Genomic DNA, 15885 nt, shown 5'->3' with positions numbered 1-15885 from the left:
TATTTGCAGCCTATCTCACCAAGGGGCTACTCTAGGCAGCTTACAGCAATAAAAAAAGAAAAAGGAAATGTAAACAAAGGGGCAAGTAAAATAACAATGATAAAAAAGGAAATAAAATACATCAATATGACTAGTAAAAAAGATGGGCAAGTGGGGAGCAGAGAGTGGGGAAACCAGATATTTGCAAAATGAACAATGCATGCTTACGTATATATGTACTTAATAACTGAGTCCAAATTAAGTTTTGCAAAATACCCAAAAACAAAACCAAAACATTAGAAGTAGATTTTCAAGCTTGTGATAAATAGCATCCTATCACTTATGGAAAGACGAATCTCGAATTCTGCAAAAGATGGGGGAAATTTTCAGAGCATCTTTGGGATAAAAGGATAAAGGTAGAATGAGAAAAAAAGATAGCCTTTTGTATTGATCCACTTTAATCCAAATTAAAAGTATTTTCAAACATATAGTTTCCTGTTGTTGTTAGTTGCGAAGTCGTGTCCGACCCATCGCGACCCTATGGACAACGTTCCTCCAGGCTTTCCTGTCCTCTACCATCTTCTGGAGTCCATTTAAGCTCATGCCTACTGCTTCAGTGACTCCATCCAGCCACCTCATTCTCTGTCGTCCCCTTCTATTGCCCTCAATCTTTCCCAGCATTAGTTCTCTTCTCCAGTGAGTCCTTCCTTCTCATTAGGTGGCCAAAGTATTTGAGTTTTAGCTTCAGGATCTGGCCTTCTAAAGAGCAGTCAGGGTTGATCTCCTCTAGGACTGACCGGTTTGATCGCCTTGCAGTCCAAGGGACTTGCAGGAGTCTTCTCCAGCACCAGAGTTCAAAGGCCTCTATTCTTTGGCGCTCAGCCTTTCTTATGGTCCAACTTTCACTGCCATACATTGCAACTGGGAAGACCATAGCCTTGACTATACGCACTTTTGTTGACAGGGTGATGTCTCTGCTTTTTAGTGTGCTGTCTAGATTTGCCATGGCTTTCCTCCCGAGGAGCAAGCGTCTTTTAATTTCTTGACTACAGTCCCCATCTGCAGTGATCTTGGAGCCCAGGAAAATAAAATCTGTCACTACCTCCACTTCTTCCCCATCTATTTGCCAGGAATTGAGAGGGCCGGATGCCATGATCTTGGTTTTCTTAATGTTTAGTTTCAACCCAAGTTTTGCACTCTCCTTCACTCGCAACAAGAGACTCTTCAGTTCCTCTTCACTTTCTGCCATTAGAGTGGTATCATCTGCATATCTTAGGTTGTTGATATTTCTTCCGGCAATCTTAATTCCAACTTTTGATTCATCTAGCCCTGCCTTTCTCATGATGTGCTCTGCATATAAGTTAAATAGGCAAGGCGACAGTATACAGCCTTGCCGGACTCCTTTCCCAATTTTGAACCAATCAGTGGTTCCGTGTCCAGTTCTCACTGTTGCTTCTTGGCCCGCATATAGGTTTCTCAAGAGACAAATAAGATGGTCTGGTACTCCCATCTCTTTAAGGACTTGCCACAGTTTGTTATGATCCACACAATCAAAGGCTTTAGCATAGTCAATGAAGCAGAAGTAGATGTTTTTCTGGAACTCTCTAGCTTTCTCCATGATCCAGCATATGTTGGCAATTTGATCTCTAGTTCCTCTGCCTCTTCGAAATCCTGCCTGTACTTCTGGTAGTTCTCGATCCACATACTGCTGGAGTCTAGCTTGTAGGATTTTAAGCACAACTTTACTAGCATGAGAAATGAGTGCAATGGTGCGATAGTTTGAACATTCTTTGGCACTGCCTTTCTTTGGAATTGGAATGTAAACTGATCTTTTCCAATCCTGTGGCCACTGTTGTGTTTTCCAAATTTGCTGGCAAATTGAGTGTAGCACTTTTACTGCATCGTCTTTTAAGATTTTGAATAGCTCAGCTGGAATACTGTCACCTCCACTAGCTTTGTTGTTGCTCAGCTTTTCTAAGGCCCACTTCACTTCACATTCTAGGATGTCTGGCTCGAGGTCAGTGACCGCCTCATTGTGATTATCAGGGACGTTAAGCTCATTCTTGTATAGTTCTTCTGTGTAATTTTGCCATCTCTTCTTAATCTCTTCTGCCTCTGTTAGGTCCCTGCCATTTTGGTCCTTTATCATGCCCACTTTTGCATGAAATGTTCCCTTCATCTCTCCAATTTTCTTGAAGAGATCTCTGGTCCTCCCTATTCTATTGTTTTCTTCTATTTCTTTGCACTGTTCATTTAAGAAGGCATTCTTATCTCTTCTAGCTATTCTCTGGGATTCTGCATTCAATTGGGCGTATCTTTCTTTTTCTCCCTTGCCTTTTGCTTCCCTCCTTTCCGCAGCTATTTGCAAAGCTTCCTCAGACAGCCATTTTGCTTTCTTGCATTTCTTTTTCTTTGGGATGGTTTTGGTTGCTACCTCTTGTACAATGTTGCAAACCTCTGTCCATAGTTCTTCAGGCACCCTGTCTATCAGATCTAATTCCTTAAATCTATTTGTCACCTCTACTGTATATTCAACAGGGATATGATTTAATTCATACCTGACTGGCCTAGTGCTTTTCCCTACTTTCTTCAGTTTAAGCCTAAACTTTGCAACAAGAAGCTCATGGTCTGAGCCACAGTCAGCTCCTGGTCTTGTTTTTACTGACTGTATAGAGCTTCTTCATCTTTGGCTGCAGAGCATATAGTCAATCTGATTTCTGTGTTGACCGTCTGGTGATGTCCATGTGTAGAGCCGTCTCTTGGGTTGTTGGAAAAGAGTGTTTGCTATGACCATCGTATTCTCTTGACAAAATTCTATCAGCCTGTGCCCTGCTTCATTTTGTACTCCAAGGCCAAACTTGCCTGTTATTCCGGTTATCTTTCGGCTTCCTACTTTAGCATTCCAATCCCCCATGATGATAAGGACATCATTTTTTGGTGTTAGTTCTATAAGGTGCTGTAGGGCTTCATAGAACCGGTCAATTTCATCCTCTTCAGCACCAGTGGTTGGGGCATAGACTTGGACTACTGTGATATTGAATGGTTTGCCTTGGATTCGAACTGAGATCATTCTGTCATTTTGAGGATTGGATTCCTACTCTTTTATTGACTATGAAGGCTACTCCATTTCTTCTGAGGGATTCTTGCCCGCAGTAGTATACCTGATGGTCATCTGAATTAAATTCACCCATTCCTGTCCATTTTAGTTCGCTGATACCTAAGATGTTGATGTTCAGTCTTGTCATCTCTTGTTTGACCACGTCCAGCTTGCCTTGATTCATGGATCTTACATTCCAGGTTCCTATGGAGAAAAAATCTTTACAGCATCAGACTTTCCTTTCACCACCAGACATATCCACAGCTGAGCGTCCTTTCGGCTTTGGCCCAGTCGCTTCATTCTTTCTGGCGCTACTAGTACTAGCCCTCTGCTCTTCCTCAGTAGCATATTGGACGCCTTCCGACCTGAGGGGCTCATCTTCCAGCGTCATATCGTTTTGCCTTTTGGTACTGTCCATAGGGTTTTCATGGCAAAGATACTGGAGTGGGTTGCCATTTCCTTCTCCAGTGGATCACGTTTTGTCAGAACTCTCTGCTATGACCTGTCCGTCTTGGGTGGCCCTGCACGGCATAGCTCATAGCTTCATTGAATTACGCAAGCCCCTTCGCCACGACAAGGCAGTAATCCATGAAGGGGATAGTTTCCTGTACTGTTAATTATTTTGAATGGTTTTAACAATTTGTGAACTGCCCGGGAGTTGGTGGGCGTTAGGCAGAATGTAAATTTAATAAATATAATAATTATAATTAAATCAGTAATTGATATTTCCTGGTATTTTGGCTATTGAATATTTTGGATAAACAGCTCCCTGAATATCATAGAGAAGCACTTTGTTAATGCTAGTTTAAAATTCCATCCTTCCGAGGTAGGTAAAATGAGGACCCAGATTGTTGGGGGCAATTAAGCTGACTTTGTAATAATGCCGCTTGGGGGGTGTATGAAAGCCCTAATAAGCAGGCATATACATAGAATGAAGGCTACTGCTAAGCTTGTAAGCCGCCCTGAGTCTTCGGAGAAGGGCGGGATATAAATGGAATTAATAAATGGAATTAATTAAAAAAAATACTTAATCTCTTGGATAATGGAAGTAATGATTCAGATCTAGGTAGTTGCCTATATAGTGTGCAAGCATATTTTTGTTTTCCTTGAAAATCCAAATATTTGTTAATACTGCACAACTCTCTCCATATCCCACAAAATAGATAAAATATGGCTTGAAAAAACCTATTTAATTGTGCTTATATGTTAAAGAAGGTAATTTTAGATTTTTGAGTGAAGCAAAATTTGATGATTGTGAACTGCTGTACATTTGCACCTTATATTTTTGCTTAGGCAAAAATGTTTACACAGCACCCTCTAGTGAATATACTGAATTTAGCTGTGCAGTAAAGGCTTTTTTATTTAAAAAATAAAGGTCAAGGTGTAAGAAAAACCTAGCGTTACCAGAACCAAGAAAATTTGGTCATGTCACAAATCAGATTTCATCCAATGTAATTTTCTGTGATTCGCTATCCAGATAGGATTGTAACTATAACACTATATCTCTTAACCTGAAACTAAGTAATAAGGAAATCAATTACTATTCAAAAATCTATTCTGTAGTCTGTCTCCTAGTAAACTTTTAAGGCTGTTTCTATTCAAAAGGCCAAAGTCCTCAAAGAGGAACACATAGTATGCAACCAATATGTTCCAAAGAGGAAAGTAGGTAGTGATGGCATAGCTATTTTGATTTTTATGTAAATACAGGAATCCACCTCAAATTCTGCGCAAAGCAGCTTCATCCACATTTCACCAATGATTTTTATTTTCTACAAACAGAAGTTTTTTTCCCCTCTTCTAGATCCATCATTTGTCTTGATAATAGGGATTTAGAATCTGGCTTGTAACAGTAGCTGTGGTAGGTTTTATTTCCAACGAACCCAGCAACTGCCTAGGAAAAAAGTGGCTCTTAGTATCGGGCGTGTTAAGAGTTGTATTGGGAGCGATTCATGGCTGAAAATTTCGTATCTCTTTGGTAAAAAGATCCATGAAATGCAACTACAGTAGCTCCAAATCTTAGCATTTTAGAATGTTATTTTTCAGAATGGCTCCTTTCCTGCTTTTCCCATCCAGTAAAATACTGTGTGAAATTCTAGGGAATTATAAATGCAGTTTCTGATTCACTTTGAAGCTTTAATTCAAAAACATTGTGATGCACATTCCACTTATTCTTGTGCACTTAGATAAAATGCTGTTGGATTTTTTTAAAATATTATTGTGCTTGAATAAGAAGCCACTTAGAGCTTTTCAACAAAGAACATGTAATAATCTGAGAGCTGACCCAGAAGCCACAATAACTATTTTCTGGTTCATGTTTTATGGAAATTATATGATTGGAAAAGCAGAATTTTTTTATTTATATAGTAGTGTGGTCAATGCTTAGCACTTTCTAAAAAAGGATTTGGGAATGTGAGCAGTATGTGTAAGGATTAGAGCACTTTAGAAAGAATAGATAAAACATAGATGCTGACACGAAAGAGCAGATGGAATTGTGTTATTCCTGTTAAATCATGTTCCTGCTCTATTTATATATGCAGCTTGCCTCAGTAACTTCAGTGAAGAACTCTTTATACTCAATTTTGCATTACCAGTTCAGTGCCAATGAAGAATGATGATACTGTCTGAGGAATATATATACAAGAATTCAAAGTCAAATTAATACCCCGGTAATCTAGATATTACCAATTTGGGGATACTCTTGGTTTTCGGCACCCAGAGTTCATTGCAGAGGGATTAGTAGGACCTTCTGTTTAGATATTAATAGGCAGAAAATATTCCTCTTCCTCTTTTTCTATTTTAATAAGAAGATAAATAAAAATCACTCTTTGAAGAGGCTGTTGCTTTGCCCAATCATTCAGGTGCTCCATTTCTGAAGTGCCTGGTCTGGTCTAGCCTGTAAAGCAGACATAATCTAATGGCTAAATCCAATTCTTAATAACCCTGGGTGGAATGATAAGGGTCAATGTATTTATTGTCAACTGTGTCATTGATTAAATGGTATTCTACTGGAGAAGCTTTGAGGGAAATACAAAAGCTAAACATAACTTATATGGGTCTCCCAGCATGACAACCATTTACAAGATGCTTTTGTGGACGTAGGGACTGTTGTGCAAGCCAAAAGCTAATGCTTGGAAACAAACCAGCAGCAAACTACTTAAACGCAAGAACAGCCATTGGGGTGAGAAAGGTTTTGCATGCTTATTTGGCGTCTGCCCTTCAGAAGAAAAAATCTTTTTTTTAATTGAAGTATCAGAAATGGTGTTAAGTTACTGAAGTTGTTTATATTTGTCTGGCTGGGAATCATCTTTTACAAATCTTTGTTACTTTTTTATTGATCTCTTTGGACGTCGCTTTTTCTCTTTACTTTTTATATACTTCTTACTTTGTATTTATCTTTTAGCTCTGTATTTTCAAACCCTAATAAAATTATTACAAAAAAGGAAAAGGTAAGTCCCAATAAATATAATGACATTTCCTCTAGATCAGGGGTTCCCAACTGGGGAAGTGAAACGATATTGCAGGGGGTGTGAAAACTTGGGTTTAGAAGTTTCAAAATTATAGTGAATATGCATAATTGGTTGCTGTTATTTTGAACTTTTGTAAGGAGTTACAACATATCAGAAGCGTTCTAGGGGTGCGGGGTATATAAAAAGTTGGGAACTGCTGCTCTAGATCATAAACACGTATGTTTGGCATCTAACATGCAAATTCAAAATGAGAACATCTCCCTCCAGTTAAATGAGTTATGTTCTGCAATTATAATAGCAACAGTAGAAACTTATAATACAATTTACAGAGTTGTCAGTATGTATGCAGCCCATTTCAGGAGGAAGTAGCATGTAAGCCTATCGCAACAATAATAAAAGCATCTTGAAGGCTAACGTTTGTTTGTTATAAATTTCTGGGAAGTCCAATTGATGTCGGTATATATCCCAAGCATTTACTGCCTCCAAAACATTGATAAATTGATCTCATGCTGGACAGCTGATAGACATTTCGTAGGGCTTTTGTTTCCCACAGAAGCCTTTGCCATCTATTTCTTCCTCAACAGGGAATGTCCTTGACTTACAACAGTTCATTTAGTGACCATTCAAAGTTACAACAGCACTGTTGTAGCATTCCCACGGTCACATGATCAAAATTCAGACACTTGGCAACTGACTCACATTTATGAGGACTGTGGTGTCCTGGGGTCATGTGATGACATTTTGTGAACTTTTGACCAGCAAAGTCAATTGAGAAGCCAGATTCGCTTAACAACCTTGTCACTAACTTAACAACTGTGGCAAGAAAGGTCATAAAATGAGGCAAAGTTCACTTAACAAATGTCTCAGCAACAGAAATTTTGGGCTGAATTGTGGTTGCCGGGTGAGGACTACTGGTACACACTCGTGATGCTGCTGGAAATACAGGGGAAAAAATGGTCAGAAGGAAGAGCAGCTCTAGACGGTGATGAGTCATCTGTTGGTTATGTCAAAGTTATGGGAAAAGTGAGAATTTTAGTCCTCTGGGGCAGGTAAGTGTAAATTACATTCTTAGTGCCAGCGATATCAACTAACTATTGCTGTTCATTAAGCAAAGCAATTTTACTCTACAACATCCTGGAAGAGAAGATGACAGCACCAGTGTGCTGCTGAACGCTGGGAGAGAAATTGGTGGAAGAATCAAGATTATGGGCCTTGCTAACATTTGCGCCGGTGGTTTAACCCTAATTTCCCTGCAATCTTGACTAACTATAGGCTTCCAAACAAATCTGAGAAAAGGTTGAGATGACGTAGGTTTGGGAAAAAGAGTGGCCTCTCTTAGGCCGAGGGCTAAACTAGACATCACTGTGATCATTCTGTTCAGTCACTTCCTGATCTGCTCCTATGTCAATTTCTGATCTTAACTTCAAAGTGCCTCCTTAAGTAACACCAGCTGCCTGCAATTAGTGCAGGTTCGCGTCCCACCAGGCTCAAGGTTGACTCAGCCTTCCATCCTTCCGAGGTAGGTAAAATGAGGACCCAGATTGTTGGGGGCAGTTAAGCTGACTTTGTAATAATGCCGCTTGGGGTGTGTGTGAAAGCCCTAATAAGCAGGCATATACATAGAATGAAGGCTACTGCTAAGCTTGTAAGCCGCCCTGAGTCTTCGGAGAAGGGCGGGATATAAATGGAATTAAAAAAAAAAAGTAAAGCAAGATGTGATGCTCTAACCACCTAACAATGGCTTATTCCCCATTCCCTGCTTAAATACACTAGCCAAACTCTACTTTAAAAGAAAAAGTACATACAGGGGATTTTTTTTCATGCCCAGTTTGACTTTAAGGTATCTTGTTAAAGGCATGACACAAGTAAAACAAACCGAAAACGGACAGCATAATTTATTAGAAAAGAGCAGTCTCTTATGTTTCAGCAAACTATTAATTGCATATTCTTTATTGCTTTGTTTCAATTATTCTCTCAAGGAATATGAATCTTCTGAAAAGATGACACTGAACCATTCTGCTCTTCAAGGACATAAAGGAAGGGTACCTTATGAAAAGCTGGCTTTGTTCCCTTTTTGCAACGGCATCAACATATTTACAGGGCATCACCTCTGAAACTTTTTACGGGTTTTTCCCCTCTTTATTTAGATTTTATGAGTAAAGTGAAATGATCTTTAGAGGATACATGAGCACATCTGGAAAACAATCCTTTATTATTATTGAACATGTTTGTCTTTTTGCTTGTGTAAGCACTCTGAACAATGCACGCTTTTGCAGAAAGCTAAACTGGTGAGGCTAAAGATGAAGCCCGTTATTTTTAGAGAAAACCATTCCCATTTTAGTAAGCCATTTAAAATACATTCTTATTATCACTTCCCCCTGTAGGAAGGTCACCTCAAATAATATCTACAGAAGCTTTCCTTCTGTACTCAATAGCTATTTATCTCCCTTTCTTTCCTAAGACACTGGCTCCACACAAAGTCCAGATTCACATGTCATTAGAGCTTAATGTGATTTATGTTGGTTTATGCGTTTGGGTGAGCCTAGCTGTCATTAGTATATTCCATATGTTGGAAACTAGATCTTCATAATGCAAAAATTTCAATTCCCTAGATTTTTTTTAAAAAAATAGCATTTTAAATTGACAGGAGTCAAATACAAGTAATCCTCGACTTACAACAGTTCATTTAGTGACCATTCAAAGTTACAACGGCATTGAAAAAAATGACTTATGACTGTTTTTCTCAGTTGCAATCTTTGTAGCGTCCCCATGATCATGTGACCAAAATTTGTATGCTTGGCAACTGGTTCATGTTTATGACCATTGTTGTGTCCCAAGGTCATGTTAGGACCTTTTGCATCCTTCTGATAAGCAAAGTCAATGGGGAAGCCAGATTCACTTAACAACCAGGTTACTAACTTATCAACTGCAGTCATTCACTTAAGAACTGTGGCAAGAAAAGTCATAAAATGGGGCAAAATTCACTTAACACCAGAAATTTGGGGCTCAGTTGTGGTTGTAAGTTGAGGATTACCTGTATCTTGTGGGATCCAAGATTATAAGACTGTCAGTATCTGATGGATCACAGGAATTGTATAGGAGCTCCAAAACATATCTATGATTGTACCAATACTTTTGATAATTTAAGGCACAACAAAATGCGAATAGCTCTTTAAAAACCTGGGCATACCAGGCTGCCTCATTATCCTAACGAAGAATTTGTACACTGACCAGAAAGCAAACACCTGGGATGACACTGCAACTCAATGCTCTGGGAGTATTTTTGGAGCTTCAGCTGTCCTGAAATTACCGAGGCTATGGTAGTTTGGCTATGGAGCTGGTTGTAATCCTTCTCAAATCTCATGGATCTCATCTATTTTAGTGTGCTCTATTTAGGATAACCTGTGAAAAATACCCAGAAGTTGCAAATAGCGCAAAAACTAGGCTTTTATTTTGCAAGAGACAAAGAAGACATGCTGACTGTACTGAAAGCCTGCACTGGTTATCAACTGCTTATTGTTCATAACATTTTGGGTGTTGAGAAAACCTAAAGATGAATTGCTTTGGCCAAGCTTTTAATTCTTAATCAATTTTTGTTGCTCCTCACATTGGAGTTTTAAGCTGCCATTTTTGTTTTGTGCTGTCCCATATTGAATGCTTGTTTAAATACAAAATTAAATAGTCTTCCAGGTTAGGGCAAGAGATCTTTCCTGGGATGGTGTTGCTTAGGCCATCCTTACCACTGTACTAGATGGATCAAAATGATCTATTTCAGCTTTGTCCTGGACTCTTCTGATGTTAGTACCTGAGTGCTGGCTGAGATTCTAAAGAGAAATTTATTACTAGGCCTTGTGCAAAGGTTTGGATTCTTTTACCTTGAACATTTACAAATTAACCTATAGCCATTACTTCACTGTTTGCTCATTCGCTTCTTGTGTTTTCATCTCTTAAATCCTGGTTCTGGCCCACAACAGCAGCCCTTCTCACCTTCTAAAGGCCAATGTTGCATTTGTTAGCTTGCTAGAAAAAAGAGTGAACAAGTTTAGAGCTTCAGAAATCTACTGGAAAATTTTAAAAAATTCACACTACAGAAGGCCATGGCAAGTCAATTCTGCATGGTTGCCATGCAAATAATAAGGATGAGTTTCTGTAGTCACCAAGAATCTGTCTTTACGCTGCAGGAATCTTTTCTTTTTCATAACAGGTAATCTTCCAGTCCTTTTCCACAAAGATCCACTCTTAGCTTCCAACTCGTTGCCAAGTTTTAAATTTCACTGTCATAATCTAAAGGTGGAAGGGACCTTTTTGATGAGAATTCAGTATCAAAAATATATATGAAAACTGACCAATGCTACTAAATCTATTGCTTATCCCTGCCATATAATTTGCTTGCCCCTGTCACCCTGCTTTAAAAATAACTATTTCCATGACACCTATTGTTCATAATTTAGAAGTCATATTTTTTGGCTCATGTTGTTCCTGTAGTCCCCAGTACTGGTTCCTGAACTTTTTCATTCACCACATTTCCTAGGTTTGTAGTTGTATTGTCAAGTTTGATCTTTCAAATAAGACTACTGGCTGATCTTGGAGGTTGGTTTGGATCATTTTCATGAAGTACTTTCTGGTAGCAGATAAGAATACTTTAAAGTATTTTAATTTAATTTAATTTAATTTAATAATATTTATATACCGCCCTTCTCCCTGAGGACTCAGGGCGGTTCACAGGGCAGAATAAAATACTAAATACAAACATTAAAAAGAGATTAAATGATTGCCCCAGTTAAAACAATTGGAATACAATTCTAAAACCCCAAGATAAAATTAAGACACCAAAAATAAAAAACCCTACCAATCCCCATCAGGCTAGGCCGGCTTGTACAAACAGAAACGTCTTGAGATCGCGACGAAAGGAGCGAAGATCGGGCGCCATCCGGAGCTCTACCGGTAGCTGATTCCACAGCTCCGGAGCGCCCACAGAGAAGGATCTCCCCCTGGGGGCCACCAATCGACATTCTCTGATCGGTGGCACCCTGAGGAGGCCCTCTCTGTGGGAACGCACAGGGCGCAGGGAGCTTGATGCCGGCAGCAGATGTTCCCTAAGGTACTCCGGCCCCATGCCATGGAGGGCTTTGAACACCGTTACCAGTACCTTGAATCTCACCCGGAAGACAACTGGCAACCAATGCAGCTCACGGAGCAGAGGTGTAACGTGGGAGTATCGGGAGACTCCCAACACAACTCTCGCGGCTGCATTCTGTACCAGTTGGAGCTTCCGGGTGGTCCTCAAGGGCAGCCCCATGTAGAGAGCGTTGCAGTAGTCCAGACGAGAGGACACGAGCGCATGAGTGACCGTGCACAAACCATCCCGGCTAAGATAGGGCCGCAACTGGCGCACCAGGCGAACCTGGGCGAAGGCCCCCCTAGTCACAGCTCCTATATGGTCTTCCAAGGTGAGCCGTGAATCTAGGAGGACTCCCAAGTTGCGAGCCCTATCTACGGGGGGTAATAGTTCACCCCCCATAGCCAGAGGTGGAATGTCCGAATAAACCCGGGATGAAGGTATGCAAAGCCACTCAGTCTTGTCGGGGTTGAGTTGAAGTCTGTTCCTCCCCATCCAGACCCGAACCGCCTCCAGGCAACGGGACATCACGTTGAGGGCATCACTGGGGTGGTTTGGGGTCGAAAGGAAAAGTTGGGTATCATCAGCGTACTGATGATACCCAACTCCAAAGCCACGAATGATCTCACCCAGCGGTTTCATGTAGATGTTGAACAGGAGAGGCGAGAGGACCGACCCCTGAGGAACTCCACAAATGAGAGACCTCGCGGTCGACCTCTGCCCTCCTGCCAACACCGACTGCGAACGTCCCTGGAGATAGGAGGAGAACCACTGTAAGACTGTGCCTCCCACTCCCAGCCCCCTGAGACGCCGCAGCAAGATACCATGGTCGATGGTATCGAAAGCCGCCGAGAGGTCTAATAGGACTAGAACAGAGGAATATCCCCTGTCCCGAGCCCTCCAGAGATCATTCACCAGCGCGACCAATGCCGTCTCCGTGCTGTGCCCGGGCCTGAAACCCGATTGGTACGGGTCTAGATAATCCGCTTCATCCAGGACCAGAGGGAGCTGATGCGCCACCACACTCTCAACAACCTTCGCAAGAAAGCGAAGGTTGGAGACAGGACGAAAGTTGTTCAATACAGCTGGGTCCAAGGCAGGCTTCTTGAGGAGAGGCCTCACCACCGCCTCCTTCAAGACGGCGGGGAAGCTACCCTCACTCAGAGAAGCCGATATAACTGCCTGGAACCAGCTGCGTGTCCTCTCCCGGGCTGCATAGACCAGCCAGGAAGGGCACGGGTCCAATAAACATGTGGTGGTGCTCAGCCTCCCCATGATCCTGTCCACTTCCTCCGGAGTCACAGAATCAAACTCCTCCCAGGTGATATCGACAAGACCGCCCGTGTCCTGATCGTCAGACTCTGCCCAGTCAGAGTCCAGACCGGTCCGAATCCGAGCGATTTTGTCCGACAGATGTTGGTTAAACTCCTCGGCACGACCTTGCAAGGGATCCTCCCTCACCTCCTGATTTAGGAGGGAGCGAGTCACCCTAAACAGGGCGGCCGGGCGATTATCTGCGGACGCGATAAGGGTGGCGAAGTGGTTAGACCTCGCCTCCCTTATCGCAGCGAGATAAGACCTAATGTAGGCTCTTAGTCGCAATCGGTCGGATTCGGATCGGCTGGACCTCCAACCGCTCTCTAGAAGATATCTAATTTGGAAACACAACACTCTGTGAATCTGGATATACACCATAGAACCAACAGGACTTGTTTCTCCAGTGCCTGTATTACAGAAATATTTGTAGTCCTATTTCATCTTATCATTATACATAAATACCCAGGGTGCACAGGAGAATTTTACATAAGTTTATTGCTTTCAGACACCAATCCAACATACAATATTAAGATGTTCTATGCAGCAGTGCTCAAAATTCATTGATGACCTGAGCTCTACTTTATGAATTAAAACTAATGGGCGCTACTTTATTAGAACACTTTATAACTTGATATAGTCTACATGCTAACTTTTTATGCTCCTCTACACTCATCTAATGCTCCCACAGTTCCTTGCAGATTCTCGCTTTTTATATAAACTTTTAGTTTTTAACTTATAATTTATATCTTCTAGCTTTTTATATTTTTTTAGATTTTTGTTTCCACTCTTGGTACATTAAATGTATTGTATTTTGTATTGGTGTGATTTTAAAATGCCCTGTAAACCGCCCTGAGTCCTTCGGGAAAGGGCAGTATATAAATCTAATAAAATAAATAAAAATAAAAATAAAATCCTTTATGCTTCTTTTTAATGGTTATATCCCACTACAGTTGGTCAATGATCATAATACAATTTTGACTATACTTGTCATATAAGTATATGAGGGAAGGGAAAATAAGATGCGGTGGTAAGGTACCTATAAAGGAAGCAAGGCAGGTTAAGTGAGCAAGCAATAAGAACTAATAAGCATTAAACAATAATCTAATTGTTTTAGATTAATTCATATAAAAAATCAAGTCTGCCTTTTCTTCCATTTGTTGTAAATGGGGTCTTTTTTGTACACTGCCCAGAATTACATTATTGGAGCTGGGTGTCTATATAAATGTCATTAATGAATAAATGTGGTAACTTTAAACCGATATTGACAAAGGTTAAAGTAATTTCTTTGGTTTTTCAGAGTCACACTATCCCTGAAGATTTCCACACTAGCAATTCATCATGTCACCCATTCATACAGGCAGATTTGATGTTGTCACAGTGGCAATATAAAGAGGCTGAGGGCATATTATCCCTGCTGTGGATATTTTTATTCAAACAGATAACATTGCATCCCTTTCTGGGTATGTGCATTTTAGGAAGATTGTCGACAAGCATGTCGAGGATAAGGATGAAGAGCCAGGAAGGAATAATTTATGAGGAATAGATAGAACGAAGACAATTGTTCTTGTTATTAAAGAATACATGCCTGCACTTCTTATCTTTCAACATGTATCTTTAAAAATGATTTAGAAATTGCAAGTGGTTAAAAACATAGCCACTAAATGATCAATACTGTAAGAGCAAAGCAGTCAGCACATGCTACAGATATCCCAATTAATTGCCAGCAAATTAAAGTGCCAGTTTAAACCTTTAATGGCCTGCACTTAGTATCTGAAAGACTGCTTGCATCCCTAAGAACAAGAGTACTATTTGAGGCCTTGCTGTCTGGCCAGGACACCAAGAAAAAAAATGATGGCATTAAGAACAGAGCATTTTCAGAGAAAACTCTGCAGCTGTGGTGGATTTTTCCTCCTCCTCAAATCCCAGCCCCCTCTTACTGCTTTCAAGTCATCTTTGACAATGCTTTCCTTCTGTAAAAACATTTATACATACAGTCTTCTGCATCTCTTTACTTCACGACAGAAATTTGCTTTTTTCCCTGTTTTATAAACTATTAAGAATTTTTTTTATGTTGGGATCCAAATTACTAATGCATACTCTGCCTCTCCCATTCATTTCAAAATATATGTGAGGTGCACCTAGATAAATGGATTCTAGTACTATCAAAAATATATAGTACAGTTGACTTTCTCCTCCCTTAAGGGATTGGGTGTGCAAAGTGTGCAAAGCTATAAAAAATGCAGGAGGGTCACAAGTTAGGAGACTCCCTAAAATGCAATCAGTAAGGAAAGTTAATTACAAAATAAATGTTTTTCTGAAAGAAACCTAGGTTGGAGGGCCTGCCCTATCTATATATTTATGCTGATCGATCAAAGTTCACACAACCGAATTTTCTGTTTCCCCAACCTACTTAAACGCGGGTGTTGGCTTCGCAATGCTCAAAACCAGACCGTTGTGTTTTAAAGGCGCCGGGGATACTTCTCTACTGCGGCGGTTCTCAAACTTTTTGGTCTTGGGAATCCCTTTATATTCTTAAAAATGATGGAGGATGCAAAAAAAGAACTTTGATTGTGCATGGATGGCATCTGTCGCTATTTTATTTTATTTAAATTCCATTTATATCCCACCCTTCTCCGAAGACTCAGGGCGGCTTACAAGCTTAGCAGTAGCCTTCATTCTATGTATATGCCTGCTTATTAGGGCTTACACACACACACCCAAGCGGCATTATTACAAAGTCAGCTTAATTGCCCCCAACAATCTGGGTCCTCATTTTACCTACCTCGGAAGGATGGAAGGCTGAGTCAACCTTGAGCCTGGTGGGACTCGAACCTGCACTAATTGCAGGCAGCTGGTGTTACTTAAGGAGGCATTAGCCCACTGCTCCACCAAGGCTCCGTTTACCG

At 40.6% G+C, this 15885-nt stretch overlaps 1 protein-coding gene across 1 annotated transcript in view; it reads right to left on the bottom strand.

The window, feature by feature from the left end:
- LOC308668250 (uncharacterized protein) overlaps positions 1–15885 on the bottom strand; it is a 281434-nt gene that overhangs the window by 172565 nt on the left and 92984 nt on the right. The window lies entirely within an intron of this gene.

Source organism: Vipera berus (assembly GCF_964194415.1).
Source record: "Vipera berus genome assembly, chromosome: 1".
NCBI lineage: Eukaryota > Metazoa > Chordata > Lepidosauria > Squamata > Viperidae > Vipera > Vipera berus.
This window is presented reverse-complemented; position numbering and strand designations above follow the sequence as displayed.